Here is a 14,387-nt window from a genome sequence, read left to right as displayed (position 1 = left end):
ACCCTTTATGTTGCCAGAAATAATGAGTCTGAAGACCCAAAGTCCTTTGTTACTTCCAGATAACAGAATTCTTCTCACATCCAAACTGTGAAATAGACTTTTCCCCTGAAGAGTTTGAACAATTGGCAGGATAATCTTTTGAGACCGGTTATGAACAGACGTTACTTTTGTCAAAAACCCTGGATCTGTTTTAAAGAGGAAGTAAAGACTTAATAAAAATAAATAGACCCTGCAAGGCAACGGCATAATGAGCTAGTATGCATAGCATACTAGCTCATTATGAATAACTTGCCTGAGATGGAAGCACCCCCGAAGCAACCCTCATTGTCCTCCTCTGGCGCCATGATACCCAGAGTGACTTACGGGTATCACGTCTCCGACGCTATGAGTGGCCAGTGCCGCAATGGCATCACCCCCTCACATGCGCACAGGAGTCTCCACTAACGGCATTATTGCCATAAGCAGTGGCATGCTTGGTGCGCACACGCCGTAGATATCGGTGCCTGTCATTTGCAAATATGTCCTAAACCGTGTAGGCTTAGGAGATATTTATTGGACCTACAGGTAAGCCTAGACCACAAAGCTGTCTGTAAGGGTTTACAACCACTTAAGCCCTGGACCATTTTTCTGGACAGAGACACAGAGACACAGAGACACAGAGACACAGAGACACAGAGACACAGAGACACAGAGACACAGAGACACAGAGACACAGAGACACAGAGACACAGAGACACAGAGACACAGAATTTTTATTGTGACTGCGACATTATGGCAGACATGACATTTTTGGGACCATTGTCATTTATACAACAGTGCTATACAAATGCACCGATTCCCGTGTAACTGACACTGGCCGTTAAGGGGTTAACCAGGAGGTGGTCGTGTAGGGGTTACGTGTGTCCTCGGGGCATGTTGCTAACTGTGGGGGGCATGGCTGTGTTTTACACATCACTGATCTCTGCTCCAATCACAGGGAGCAGAGATCAGTCTCACTGTTGCTAGCATCTCCCAGTGAGACGATTACGGGTATACCCGGGGCGATAGAGTCCACGGGACCCACGATTGGACTAACAGAGGTTCCAATGGCGCACACCCCAGAGGCGTGCACACAATGGCATGGAGGAAAGTTTAAAGGGACATACCTGTATGCCCATTTGCCTGTCCGTGCCATTCTCCAGATTTACATAGACGTGCACCGGTCGGGAAGTGGTTAAGTATACTGCTATGTGGGTAAACATACAAGATAGATGAGCGTGCAGCTCATTGATTTTTTTTTTCAGATGTGATTGCAACTGAAAATCTTGAAAGTTAGATTTCTTAAAGAAATAGATTGTAATTGTTCAAAGGGTACCTTTGTGAAGGCTTGCAGAGCCACAACAGATCCCACTTAGGAAAATGCTTAGCAGGAGCTGGTCTGGATCTAGCAAGGGCCAAAAATAAAATCTTGCGACCAACGATTCTGAAGAAATGGGTCTCCAGGAACACTCCCAAGGCAGCCACTTGCACCTCAATAGTGCCAACAAGACCCTTGTCTGTAGGTGTAGCGGTACCCCCGTGGGGGCTGCCAAGTTTGTTCATTACCTTTTGTCAGATGGTGCCACTTCCAGTCCTCCAAGGCAGCACATGACACCAGTCAGAACTCGATTTTAGAATGCTTTATTCTGGGCATATTCGGTGGTCTGTTCAATATGGTATACGAGAGGCCCCATCCAATCCCAGTTTTGGGTCAAGAAAGGGTACACATCTGTAGCCGTAGCTTTTGTTAGTCAAGTCCCTTAAAGTGATCCTTTCCTGGCTCCAATTCTCTTAGGTTTCACTTCCAATATGGACAGATAAACATCACTCTGAATAATGCTGCAGATGTTGACCCCGAAGTCACAGGCCACACTGCCTATTACCATGACTTGCGATGTCAATCTCCCCTCAGTCCTGGAAAGTGTTGATACTGTAGTCCTTGGATACACAGTATGAAGTTACTGAGTAGTTCTACTGGGTTGCATTCACTTTGCTCTCTCCCAATCAAGAGCCTGTGTTCTGCTCACAGAAAGTCGACTCCCAGTTTCCTCCTTCCATTTAGTTCCTACTTCCTCCAAGTTATCCAGTACATCCCCACATGGGACACCTAGTCTTCCTCCAGGGGCCAGACCTCAGCCTCCCTGGACTCTCCAGCTATCCGGCTCCGGGATCTCTGAACTACAGGGTCTCCAGCCCTCCAACCGTGCTCTCCACCGGACCATGTGACCCTCCCTTTTTATGAGAGACCACTCATTGACCAAAGAAAGTAACCATTGGTCAATGCTCTCACATGGGTTTCCTGCCACTCAGGTGTCAGCCCACCCTCTTTTCAGCAGAATCCCCTGTCAAGCAGAGGCGGCATACCTGAGCCCTAGTGTAGGCTGCCACATCCCCTTCTACTCCGACACTCCCATCCCCAAAATGAACAGCCAGGCCTAGTAAAGAGCAAGACCCTGGCTAAATTTACCCGTCTAACTCCTATATTCTCAAAAACACAACTAAGCACCTACCTAGAAGTAGAGGGCACTACCTCAGAATTCCAGTAATGACAATATCTTCCAAGGTTCAATTTGCCGAATGACACCAAGTACTGTAAACTCTCCAAACCTTAGCGTAAATGGCTCTAGTTACTTTCTTCCTACTAGAAAGTAAAGTGGTTACTAAAGGTTCTGACAATCCCTTAATAGCTGCTCCTCAGATTCCAGACAATGAGGCTTAGCCTGGCTACATCTGGGTAAGACAATGAGTCTTGAAGCAGTAAATCCTGTTTGAGATGAAGTTGCCAGAATGGTTTGACTGGCATTTGCAGAATGGTGGAGAACTAGGCTCTTTTCAGCCAGAATGGAGTAATTAGAATTACAGACACCATTTCTTTTTGAATTTTCCTTAATACTAACGGAAATGGCTAGAACAGGGGAAAGGCATAAGCCACCTGAAAGGATGTACCAAGGCATCTATCCCTAGAGAACAGCCTTAGTGAAGAGAAAGAAGGGAGGGAGCTGTGTGTTCTTTTGACGCAAACAGTTCTACCTGTGGATGCCACCACATCCTGGTAATTGATGCAAACATTTCTGGAATCAAGCTCCACTTTTCCACAGTTTCCAGAATTTGCCATCAGCTCAAAGTCTACCACTTAGTTTAGAGTGCCTTTGAAATCAAGCGATTTTCTGCCCACTCCAGGATTTGACGACGGCAACTGAAGACCTTTGCTTCTCATACCCCCCTGCTTGTTCAGGTAGGCCACAGTAGTGGCATTGTCTGGAAAATCATCACATGGAATCCCTGGAGAGAAGGCAGCCAATGCTAGTGCTACTGCCTTTAACTCCCTCCAGTTTGAGGACTTTACTGCCTTTGTTCAGGACCAAACTCCTTGTGCTATATATTCTGATTACACTGGGCCCCCCAGCCCCACAAGCTGGCATCCATCACCACTTCTTGCAATCAGGAAAGACCATAGTAAGCCTTTTGACAAAAGTCTACCGATTCTTCCATCACCAAAGGGTTCTCTTGACCCTGGTGGGATCTTTACTTTTGTGTCTAGGGTTTCTGGACTGTGGTTCCATACCTTTAAGAAGAAACCCTGGAGTGGCCTAAAATGGAGCCTTGCCCATTGAATGGCTGGCATAGTTGAGGTCAAGGTTTCTAGGGCTGACATCACCTTTCTGACCGATAACTCCCGATTTGTCTTTAGCATAGCTACTACATTCTGGACCTTTTTATTCTTGTCTCTCTTCCCCAAAGAATATTCCTTCCAGAAGAAAACAGTAATCAGGGCAGTTATTATCCACCCCTTACCTGGGCCTTGCTTGTGCCTGTCCCACTTGCTGCCATAACCAAACTCTCCATAGTGGTGCTGCAGTCTTCTGATTAGGCGAGTCTCTAAACTGCCAGTCAAAAGATGGCAGAGGCACCTGCACATCGATGGGTGGGCCCCATAAAAAAAAAAAAAAAAAAAAAAACAAACATGACAAACATGCCCCATAGGAGCAGCGTTTCACAGCAGTACCAGCTTTTCCTGAGCACCTGAATAGGGAGAAGGAGCCCATCCAGCTGTATGGTATGGTGGTATGGGTGGAAAAGGCTTTGAGGAAAGAAAAAAATAAGCCAATGGTGGAGAAGGAAGCCTGGCCTCTCAGGACAGCACCTTGAGTACCAGACTGCCCACCAGGTGTTCCCTTGCCGGAGGAAACAAACTGACAAGATGTGGGGAGAAGCCTCCTTTTTAAGTTTGGTGGAAGTGGTGTATCCTGTTGGCAAGTGGGGAGGAGCCATTTGTGTGCTGTCCTAAAAACGCGTTTGGGGAAATTAGAGCTGCACTATAGTTAAAAGACTGCAATCTCAATGCAACCCCCCCACAGTCTTAATCCAGCATTTCCACCATTCATGTAACAAGTGCAGAGCAGTTCCCTGCTCACAGCTGTCAAAAAGAGCAGCCGGCAATGTTGATCACCGAAACTTTGGATTTTTCTATTCATTTAAAGTTCAATGGGATACTGCAGCCTGTAAATTAAGTCAGTTTAAAGCAACCTTGTCAAATAAAAATAAATCTCTATTAAAAATTGTTCCAGTTTAACCCTTAAAACTTTATTCTCTTCAAATTGTTTTCCTACTGATTCTCTCACCACCCCCCCCCCCCCCCCCACACACTTCTATTTTATAAATGAATTAAAGTGTGTTTGCTTTGTTCATCAATATTTTTACACATTTCACAAGGGGGGGGCTAGGGGTTGAGTTCAGAATCATCTTTATCCTAATCCAAAAAAATAAAAAATTGCGATTCTTATTTTATCCAGAATTGTGCAGCTCTAGCCAAGATATTTTTTTATTTTGGCCAATTTAAACACATTTGTGCTCAAGCACCAAATACACCTAGAGTTAATATGAGTTTAGATAGGCTTACACGCATCAAGTGTTTTTTTCTGCCAAAACGCTGTAGCTCCTGTCCATGCCGGCAGTGGGTTTTTTGTGTCGCTAAATGTCCCGCCTCTAAAATACTAGGTTTGCATGGACATACAGATCACTTTAGTACCACGCTATAGCCAAAAGACTGCTACAGCACGGTACTATGGTTCTAGAGGGCGACCAGACGTCTTTCCAGAACGCCGCCCCTATGGTGCACCCTTACCACTCTGTCCTTTGGATCACAGGGTGGGGGTAAAGGGGACAATTACAACTGCCCTTTATCATGTGATCAGCTGTGCCCAGTGTAAGAAGTGCCAATAACTGGCAAGCCTGTCAGCACACTGCTTACACTGATAATCAAGGAACTGATCAGTATCAGTGCACATCAGTGATAAAAAAAAAAATAAAAATTAAAAAAAAAAGTATTACTTAATTGCAAAATGTTATAAATATTTCTCAAAATTATTTTTACACTAAAGTGAAAGTGTGGTAATTGAATACCACCGAAAGCCGAAAAAAAAAAAAAAAGACAGAAATAATTTCATCTGGGTACAGTGTTGCATGACCACACAACTGTCAAAGTACAACAGCACTAAAAGTTGAAACTTGGTCTAGGCCAGAAAGGGGTAAAAGTACAGTTAGTATGCAGAGGTGTTTGGAGACAAAAAAAAAAATATTGTATTTATCGGCATATAACACGCACCCCAAGTTTAGGAGGGAATTATAAAAAAAATTAAAAAATAAAAATAGTTTCCCCTGATTTTAAGGGGAGAAAAGTGCGTGTTATACGCCGGTAAATAAAAATGCCAAAAAAACCCTGGCATTAAAAATATCCAGTGTGCATGAGGCCTGAACCACTTATAATGCTGGGTGTCCTAGATGTGTGGATTTTGCAGCAACAAGCAAAGCTATACGTTTATTTTTTTTACATTTTAGAAAGGTGTGCCTCAAGATTAAATTTATGCACAAAGGGTGCATCAACTGGAAAAGGGTTTAGAAACACTCATACAACTTCTTCCACCAGCTAAAAATAAAAAAAGGATGTAGGAGGGGAAGATACATAAATCATCATTTTAGATTTCTGTATGCAAAATATTTTAAACATCCCAGAAAAAAAATTGCAATAAGTGTATATTGATTAGTTTAAGCAAAAGTTATAGAGTCTTCAAAATAAGGGATAGATTTATAGCATTTTTCTTTTTTTTTTTTTACTAATAATGGCAGCGTTGTGAGATTTTTAGCTGCAACATTATGGCGGACACATCGAACACTTTTTAGGACATTGGCATTTATACAGATGGGTGCTATAAAAGTGCACAGATTACTATAAAAAAGGTCACTAGCAGGGAAGGGTTTAACCCTAGAGGGCAAATAGGGGGTTAACCGTGTTCTGTGTGTTTCTCCAACTGTAGGGGCGGGGACTGACCTAGAGGAGCAGCTGGTTCCTAGCTGCTAGGAACTCACATCCATCTCTCCTCACAGAACAGATTTGTGTGTTTACACACACAGGTCCCCGTTCTGCCTCTGCCTGGTGGTCATCACAACCATCAGCATCAGCACCCCTGCAGTGCAGCGTGAGCCTGCTCTCCCGCTTAAAGGAGCAAACGTATATCTACGACAGCTCGTGGGATCATGCCAACCGGCCGCAGTATACTGATGGTGGCTGGGCAGCAATCAGTTAAAGGAGTTTAGTAGGCAGCTCAGGGGGCTCTACTGGTGATGACTTCTGCCTCCGCAGGTTCTTCTCCCCTCTCCGGGTCTTCCAGCCCTCCATCTGCTGTCCGGGTCATCTGTGCCATCTTCTCTGTTCTTCCGACGCAATGCTCTCGTCTGCTCCAATGCTGGGTGGGAGCCACTACTTATATTGGCATGGGGTGGGGTAACTGGAGGACCACTCCTTATGACATCACCACCCACCATGCCTGGGCTGTGACATTAAGAGTGGCAGGGCCTCTGGGTGATGCCACATGGTGACCCCATGCCAAAATAAGTAGTGGCACACCATGCACCCAGCATTAGAGACCCTGGAGCTGCCAAATTACTTTAAAAAACTGTTTTCTTTGACACGTTAGTTGAATGTACCCAATACTCATTCACATAGGGTGGGGGGGGGGGGCTGTGATCTGGGGAGCTTAAAGTTGTCCCCCCCCCCCCCATGTTGAGGACATGCAGCCTGGTTCAGCAGGGGGTCACTCACCCCCATCCCCTTTCCTGACCTGCCAGGCTATGTGCTCAGATAAGGGTCTGGTATGGATTTGGGGGGGGGAACCCCCACGCTTGTTAAAACCCATGCCAGACCAAAGGGTCTATTTTTGGCACTGATCGCTGTATAAATATCAATGGTCCCCAAAAAAGGGTCCGATCGGTCCGCCACAATGTCGTAGTCCAGATAATAATCGCAGATCACCATTAGCAGTGTAAAAAAAAAAAAAAAAAAAAAATTGCCATAAATCTATCCCCTATTATACCAAGTTACTCGAAAACTGGGGTATCACTGCATAAACTTTTTCCTTCCATGTTGTGAGTGGCAAAACTGTGCTGAACACCAAGGTCACAGAAAAAAAAGTGAGGGTAAAATCACATTTCCAGTGGAGACACTTGTTCCTGTGACAGCTGTCCATGTCCTCTTGCACATTCTGAAATCTGCTGTGTTTCCCTTGGACATTTAAAGCTTCATGTACACAGAACATTTTTATAACATCTCCTGAACGATTTGACAGATAGTAACCCACATTTAAAAAAGTCAGTTTCTGCGTTTTTTTTTAATAGCCAAAAATGAAAACGCCTGTAAAAAACAAAACGCGGCTAAACACAAGTTACGTTTGAAATGCCTCTAAACTCAACATCTGAACACATTTTTATGCGTTCCAAAAAAAAAAAAAAAAAAAAAAAATCCTCCAAGCTCAACTGCCTAGAAACTACTATAAACGACCCTGCGTACATGTACCGATAAGATAACTTAGAAGAGTGTTCAGGAGCAGTTGGGGGGGGGGGGGGAAATGTCCAACTGCCCCCAAACGTCGGTTTAACAGCAGCAGTGTACATGAGGACTTAGTGTATCATACAGACCCACTGCTTGCAGCCTTTCAAAGTCTATGGCAAGTTGCACGCTGAATGTGTATTGAGCCATAAACATGAGTCCCACGCCGTACAGTGATCAGCCCTGTCCAAACGCAGCCCGATTAATATGAACGTCTGCTTTCCTTCCCTGGTGCACCACAACTAGACACCGAGGTGTGCAAGGGGACTTGACTGGAAAGCCAATTCTGACATCCGTGTAGACTACAATACAAAGAAAAAAAAACACCACGATTGGTTTTAACTGTTCTTTATGCTGCCCCCCCCCCCACCCCCAAAAAAAAAAAAAAAAGCATTTGGCTTTAGATATACTCTGAAGCAACATGAATTTTAATTGCTACCAATAAAACTTGAGCCACAAGCTTTTCACCACAGCTAACAGCTGCACAGACCTTTCCTGTTGCACTTACTGCTAAACAGCAAATATCTTTTACTTCCCCACTAAGGAGCAGCAAGATTCCGGTGCGGTATATTAAACTACATCATTAGCCTATAAATATCGCTGCGTTACTGAGCAAGTTTTCAGCGTTGTGATAATTTGACAATCACTCCATCATGCTGTAACACTAACTAAACTAATTTTATATCATCTTCTGAAGACAGAGCTGCTTTTAGTGGTATTTCACCACTTCATTTTACTGTTAGGGAAAAAAACAAAAAAAAAACACAAGCTTAAAGAGGAAGTAAACCCTAATGGGTTTACTTCCTCTTTCATTCCCTGCAAAGGCAAAGCATAATGGACTACTATGCATCGCATAGTAGCCCATTATGTGTCACTTACCTGACACAGGAGCCAGTGATGTCACCGCTGTCCCCTGTAGTCCGGTGCATCCATCTTTTCGGTGGGGTCTCGCAGCTCCGCCGCTGTCATTCGGCGGAGCCGCGATGACGTCACTCCCGCGCATGCGCACGGGAGCCGACATGCGCGGTAGCTCCATCGTTGGAAATGCCGTGTTAAGTGCACCTGCGCACCACTGTCTACGGCGCATGCGCCGTAGACAGCGGTGCCTGTCTTCGGGCAAATATCTCCTAAACCGTATAGGTTTAGGAGCAGGGGCGTAACTAGAAATCATAGGGCCCCATAGCAAAATGTTGTATGGGCCCCCCCACCAAAAAAAAAAAAAAAAAAAAAAAAAAAATTAACTAATGCCATTAAACAACAGACTACCACACCCCTGTGGCACAGTACCCAGGCAACAGCTTATATTAATTTTGAACAACAAAGTATGTAGTATACTGTATGCAGCCCCTGAAGGGAACACATTGCTGACCTCCAGGCCTTTTAGCCAATTTCTGTTCTGTTATATAAAATGAAATAGTTCAACTCTCCATAATGCAAAATCAGTGGGATCCCCAAGCGTGTCACTTGCCATCGCCTTTCACCAGATGCAGATTGCAACTTGTCACACGTTGCGGAATGTCTCCTACCACATGTTGCGGATTGTCCACTTGCCACATCACAGATTGTCACTTGCCAAGTCACCTGCCACACATTATGGATTGTCACTTGCCACACATTATGGATTGTCACTTGCCACGTCCTGGATTGTCACACATTATGGATTGTCACTTGCCACATCACCTGCTACATATTGCGGATTGTCCACTTGCCACTTCGCCTGCCACCAGATGCAGAATGTCACTTGTCACACGTTGCAGAATGTCACCTGCCACATGTTGCGGATTGTCCACTTGCCACATCTCGGGTTGTCACTTGCCACACATTACGGATTGTCACTTGCCACGTCACCTGCCACACATTACGGATTGTCACTTGTCACGGATTTTCACTTGCCACATGTTACGGATTGTCACTTGCCACATCCAGGTTGTCACTTGCCACGTCCTAGATTGCCACACATTACAGATTGTCACTTACCACATCCTAGATTGTCACTTGCCACACATTATGGATTGTCACTTGCACGTCCCGGGTTGTCACTTGCCACACATTACGGATTGTCACTTGTCACGTCTCGGATTTTCACTTGCCACGTCACCTGCCACATGTTACGGATTGTCACTTGCCACATCCAGGTTGTCACTTGCCATGTCACCTGCCACACGTTAGGGATTGTCACTTGCCACGTTGCCTGCCACACATTATGGATTGTCATTTGCCACGTCATGGGTTTTCACTTGCCACGTCACCTGCCACACATTATGGATTGTCACTTGCTCTGCCACTTTCCTGCTGTGTCACAGAGTCAGGCAGCAGATTATCAGTCAGGCAGCAGAGAGATAATGTCATCTCTCTGCTTCCTGGCTGCCTGCACAGTGAGGGGGGAACTGCACTGCAGGGATGAGAGGGCGGCGAGAGATGATGTCATCTCTATGCTCCCCCACCCGTCAGCTCCCCGATTGGCCAGCCCGCTCACGCCCACTCTCACCAGCGGACCGGCCACTCTCCTCTGCCTCCCACTATCGCCCGCTCTAACCCGCGGGCCGCCCGCGGAGCCGCCCGCACCTATCCTCACCGGGCCCCACTTGACTGCGGGCCCCATAGCGCCCGCATGTGTTGCTATGGCAGTAGTTCCGCCACTGTTTAGGAGATATTTCTTGGACCTACAGGTAAGCCTTAATCTAGGCTTACCTGTAGGTCAAAGTGGTTCGTAAGGGTTTACAACCACTTTAAAGCTGTAGTAAACCCACTGAAGTTTTATTTTTTTCTTTCTGATCTGCAAAGGAACAGGCATAATGAGCTAGTATGCACCGCATACTAGCTCATTATGAAATACTTAACTTAGAACGAGGCCCCAACATCTGGCCCGAGCCACACCGAGGGATCTGACATGTTGCCTCAGCGTTTCTTCTGGGTATTGCGGCTCTGGCGCTGTGAGTGGCCTGAGCCGCGATATCACTCCTGTGCGCTGGAGATTTCTTTCTGGCAGGGTCCGGTGTCTGCCGGACTTTAAGCCGAGAATCCCCTGTGCGCATGTGCCGCTGCAGTCAGAAGCGCATTGCGAGGGGGAATATCTTTTTTTAACCTAAAGGTAAACCTTACTATAGAAAGCCAAACACACACACACACACACACACACACACACACACACACACACACTTGTTTACATAAAGATAGAACTAAACGAACTTCTGAAAGCCTAGAATGCTTCAGCCATAGAAAAGCATTATGTGCAAGTTACCAAATGTGCACCAAACTCAGACATGCAACTTGACACCCGTGTGCATGGGACAGAACAGTGACAACAAAATGACAGTTGACAACCTTGTTGAACATGACAGCAAATGTTAAGTCTGTGCTGGGGATACATAAATACTGGCAGACGAGTTTGAATACATCAAATCCCCCCCACAATCACAATTTGGCTGGCCAAACTCGCCTTCCGTCCAATCCCTAACCCCCCACCCTCCTCCTCCTCCAATCCCTAACCTGACAACCCCCCCCCCCCCCCGCCAATCCCTAACCTGACAAACCCCCCCCCCCCCCCAATCCCTAACCTGACAAACCCCCCCCCCCCCCAATCCCTAACCTGACAAACCCCCCCCCCCAATCCCTAACCTGACAAACCCCCCCCCCCCCCCCAATCCCTAACCTGACAAACCCCCCCCCCCAATCCCTAACCTGACAAACCCCCCCCCCCCCAATCCCTAACCTGACAAACCCCCCCCCCCCCAATCCCTAACCTGACAAACCCCCCCCCCCCAATCCCTAACCTGACAAACCCCCCCCCCCCCCAATCCCTAACCTGACAAACCCCCCCCCCCCCAATCCCTAACCTGACAAACCCGCCCCCCCCCCAATCCCTAACCTGACAACCCCCCCCCCCCTAATCCCTAACCTGACAACCCCCCCCCCCTAATCCCTAACCTGACAACCCCCCCCCCCTAATCCCTAACCTGACAACCCCCCCCCCCTAATCCCTAACCTGACAACCCCCCCCCCTAATCCCTAACCTGACAACCCCCCCCCCCAATCCCTAACCTGACAACCCCCCCCCCCTAATCCCTAACCTGACAACCCCCCCCCCCCTAATCCCTAACCTGACAAAAGCCACCCCCCCCAATCCCTAACCTGACAAAGCCACCCCCCCCAATCCCTAACCTGACAACCCCCCCCCCCCCAATCCCTAACAAACCCCCCCCCAATCCCTAACCTGACAAACCCCCCCCCCCCAATCCACACACGTACACTTAAATTTATGCACACCTCAGACACAGAGCAGGCTGACTACACAAAACAAATGTATTTTCTATGGGTTACTGAAGCTGACATCAGCCCGGACCGTGGGGCAGAGCAGAAAGCATCCTCACACAGCTCATACGTACCGTGACAGGAAAGGACTCAGCCACCGCACAGCTCTCCACACTCTGCTATACTGAGCGCCTCGAACACTAGATGTGGCGGGAGAGTCCGCTGACACGTGCCGGCAGGTGGAAGGGCGTTACCCAACTTCAGACTAATAAATAAAAAGGGTGTGTCGCATTCACAGATGACAGATGCTCGAGGCGTTCATTAGTGCGTATAGGGCCCCGCCCATCGAGCAGGTGTCAGGTAAGCTATAGATCATAAAAGCTCAGGGAAGGTATGAGGAACCTTCTATTATAGGAGGAGAACAGCCACTGTACACAGAGAAAGCCCAATGTGAGTGACAGAAATCAACTAAAGAGATAGGAAAGTATAGACTATAAGGATAGATACAGACATAGAAAACACGGCTAGAATGGAATATGTTATAGCAAAAAGTCGATAGATTAATAATATAAAGTAGATATAGAAATATAAGTTAAAGGGATCAATAGAGACAAAATAGAGAGAGATTAAGACATATAGGCAAATTAGTGTGTGTGTATATATATATATATATATATATATATATATATATATATATATATATAATTATAGAGAGATAGTTAGAGAAATTTAAAATATAGGAATGGATGGATAAAGAAGTATAATATATAGGGCTGGATAAATATAAGGCTATATAGAGAAATGTAAACTATAGAAATAAAGAAAAATAAAACAGAAGTATAAAATATAAGGATGGGTAGATAAATATAGGCATAGAGAAATACATTGAAAACATAAGGCTTGGTAAACAAATATATAATTTAGAGATAAAAAAAAACAAGACTAATAAATAGATGGATAGGTATAGGCGACAGCAGAATCTTCAATACCATAAATGTTCTTGTGGTCCTCCGTGCCGATGTGGTAATGAGGAAAATAAAGAATGGTTCTTTGGGTTCTCTTTATACGGGGCCTGTTCACACCCTCCTGCTCACTTCCACAATGCACAGTAATGCATGTTGTTGCAATGCAGTGCCATTTATTCTGCATGGAACCACAACACATGCTCTCAGAGTACTTGCAGTCCTGCACAACACACTAACCTGCGTAGCAGTGCCAAAAATTCTGTATGCATGATTTTTGATCCACTGGCCTGCTATAATGTTCAATGCATTGCAGCAGACTAGGTTGTCAATGGGCTCTAAGGCTGGATTCACACCTATGCATTTTAGTGCATTTTGCAGATTTGCGCTACAGTCCATTTAACATGGTTTCCAATGGAACACGTTCTGTAGTGCAAATCTGCAAAAAGCACAAAAAATGCATAGGTGTGAATCCGGCCTTAAGGAAAAGAGTTGAATCTGTAAAAAGTGCATCTGGCCTTAAGGAAAAGAGTGAGTTTTTGCTAAGTTTAGTGAATGAAGTAAATCTAAACCAACACAGGCCTTAGCTTGTATAAGCGCAGTAGGGATGAGGACAGGTTTGATCTGAACATAAGTTTGAAGCAAGCTGTCACTCCCACTAGATCAGCTGTGACCAGGACATACCCTGCCCATGTAACAAAGGGGCAGGGTTGGTCTTGACATCATTGACCTAGTATGGGGGGGGGGGGGGGAATACTTTTTCCATGACTGACTGGGTGTTGCAGGTAAAAAAAAATGTGCCTTTATTATTTTTTTTTATACAGGAGCCTGCAAAGCATTGCACCCGCAATCAGTGAATTGCACGTGCAATGTCAGGCTCCTGCAGACACTTCCTCACACTTTCTGTCTATATCTGTATGCAGGTCAGGGCTGAATCTAGGGGGCTGCTGGGGTGGGCTGTCCCCCCACCACCCTCCAGATTTTGGTCTCTCCCCCAGCCCATAGTGCACATAACCACAAGGGTGTTTGCACCCCCAGATCAGATGGGTTAGATCCGGCCCTGGTAGAGGCTCGCAGAAAGTGTCAGTGGGTTACGAGTGTGATGATCAGCAAGTTACCACTGTGGCAGATGGGACTTCTACATTCTGCATTCACAGATCCTTTGAATGAATGATGCAGCTGTGAACAGCCATGCTGGCTTTAAATGTGACAGCGGCTGCAGGAGAGAAGAACCCTCACTGGGGGGGAGGGACCATAGGGATGAGGAAGGAAAA

At 46.1% G+C, this 14,387-nt stretch overlaps 1 protein-coding gene across 1 annotated transcript in view; it reads right to left on the bottom strand.

Annotated features, from left to right (window-relative positions):
- The window catches only part of ACSBG2 (acyl-CoA synthetase bubblegum family member 2), an 89,802-nt gene extending 77,382 nt beyond the window's left edge, over positions 1–12,420 (bottom strand). The window contains exon 1 of the mRNA XM_077476300.1: positions 12,286–12,420. The gene's annotated coding sequence lies outside the window, so the exon portion shown is untranslated. The remainder of the gene's footprint in view (positions 1–12,285) is intronic.
- Between the last annotated feature and the right edge of the window lie 1,967 nt (positions 12,421–14,387).

Source organism: Lithobates pipiens, unplaced genomic scaffold (assembly GCF_037356315.1).
Source record: "Lithobates pipiens isolate NorthernLeopardFrog02 unplaced genomic scaffold, aLitPip1_a1.2 Scaffold_13, whole genome shotgun sequence".
NCBI lineage: Eukaryota > Metazoa > Chordata > Amphibia > Anura > Ranidae > Lithobates > Lithobates pipiens.
This window is presented reverse-complemented; position numbering and strand designations above follow the sequence as displayed.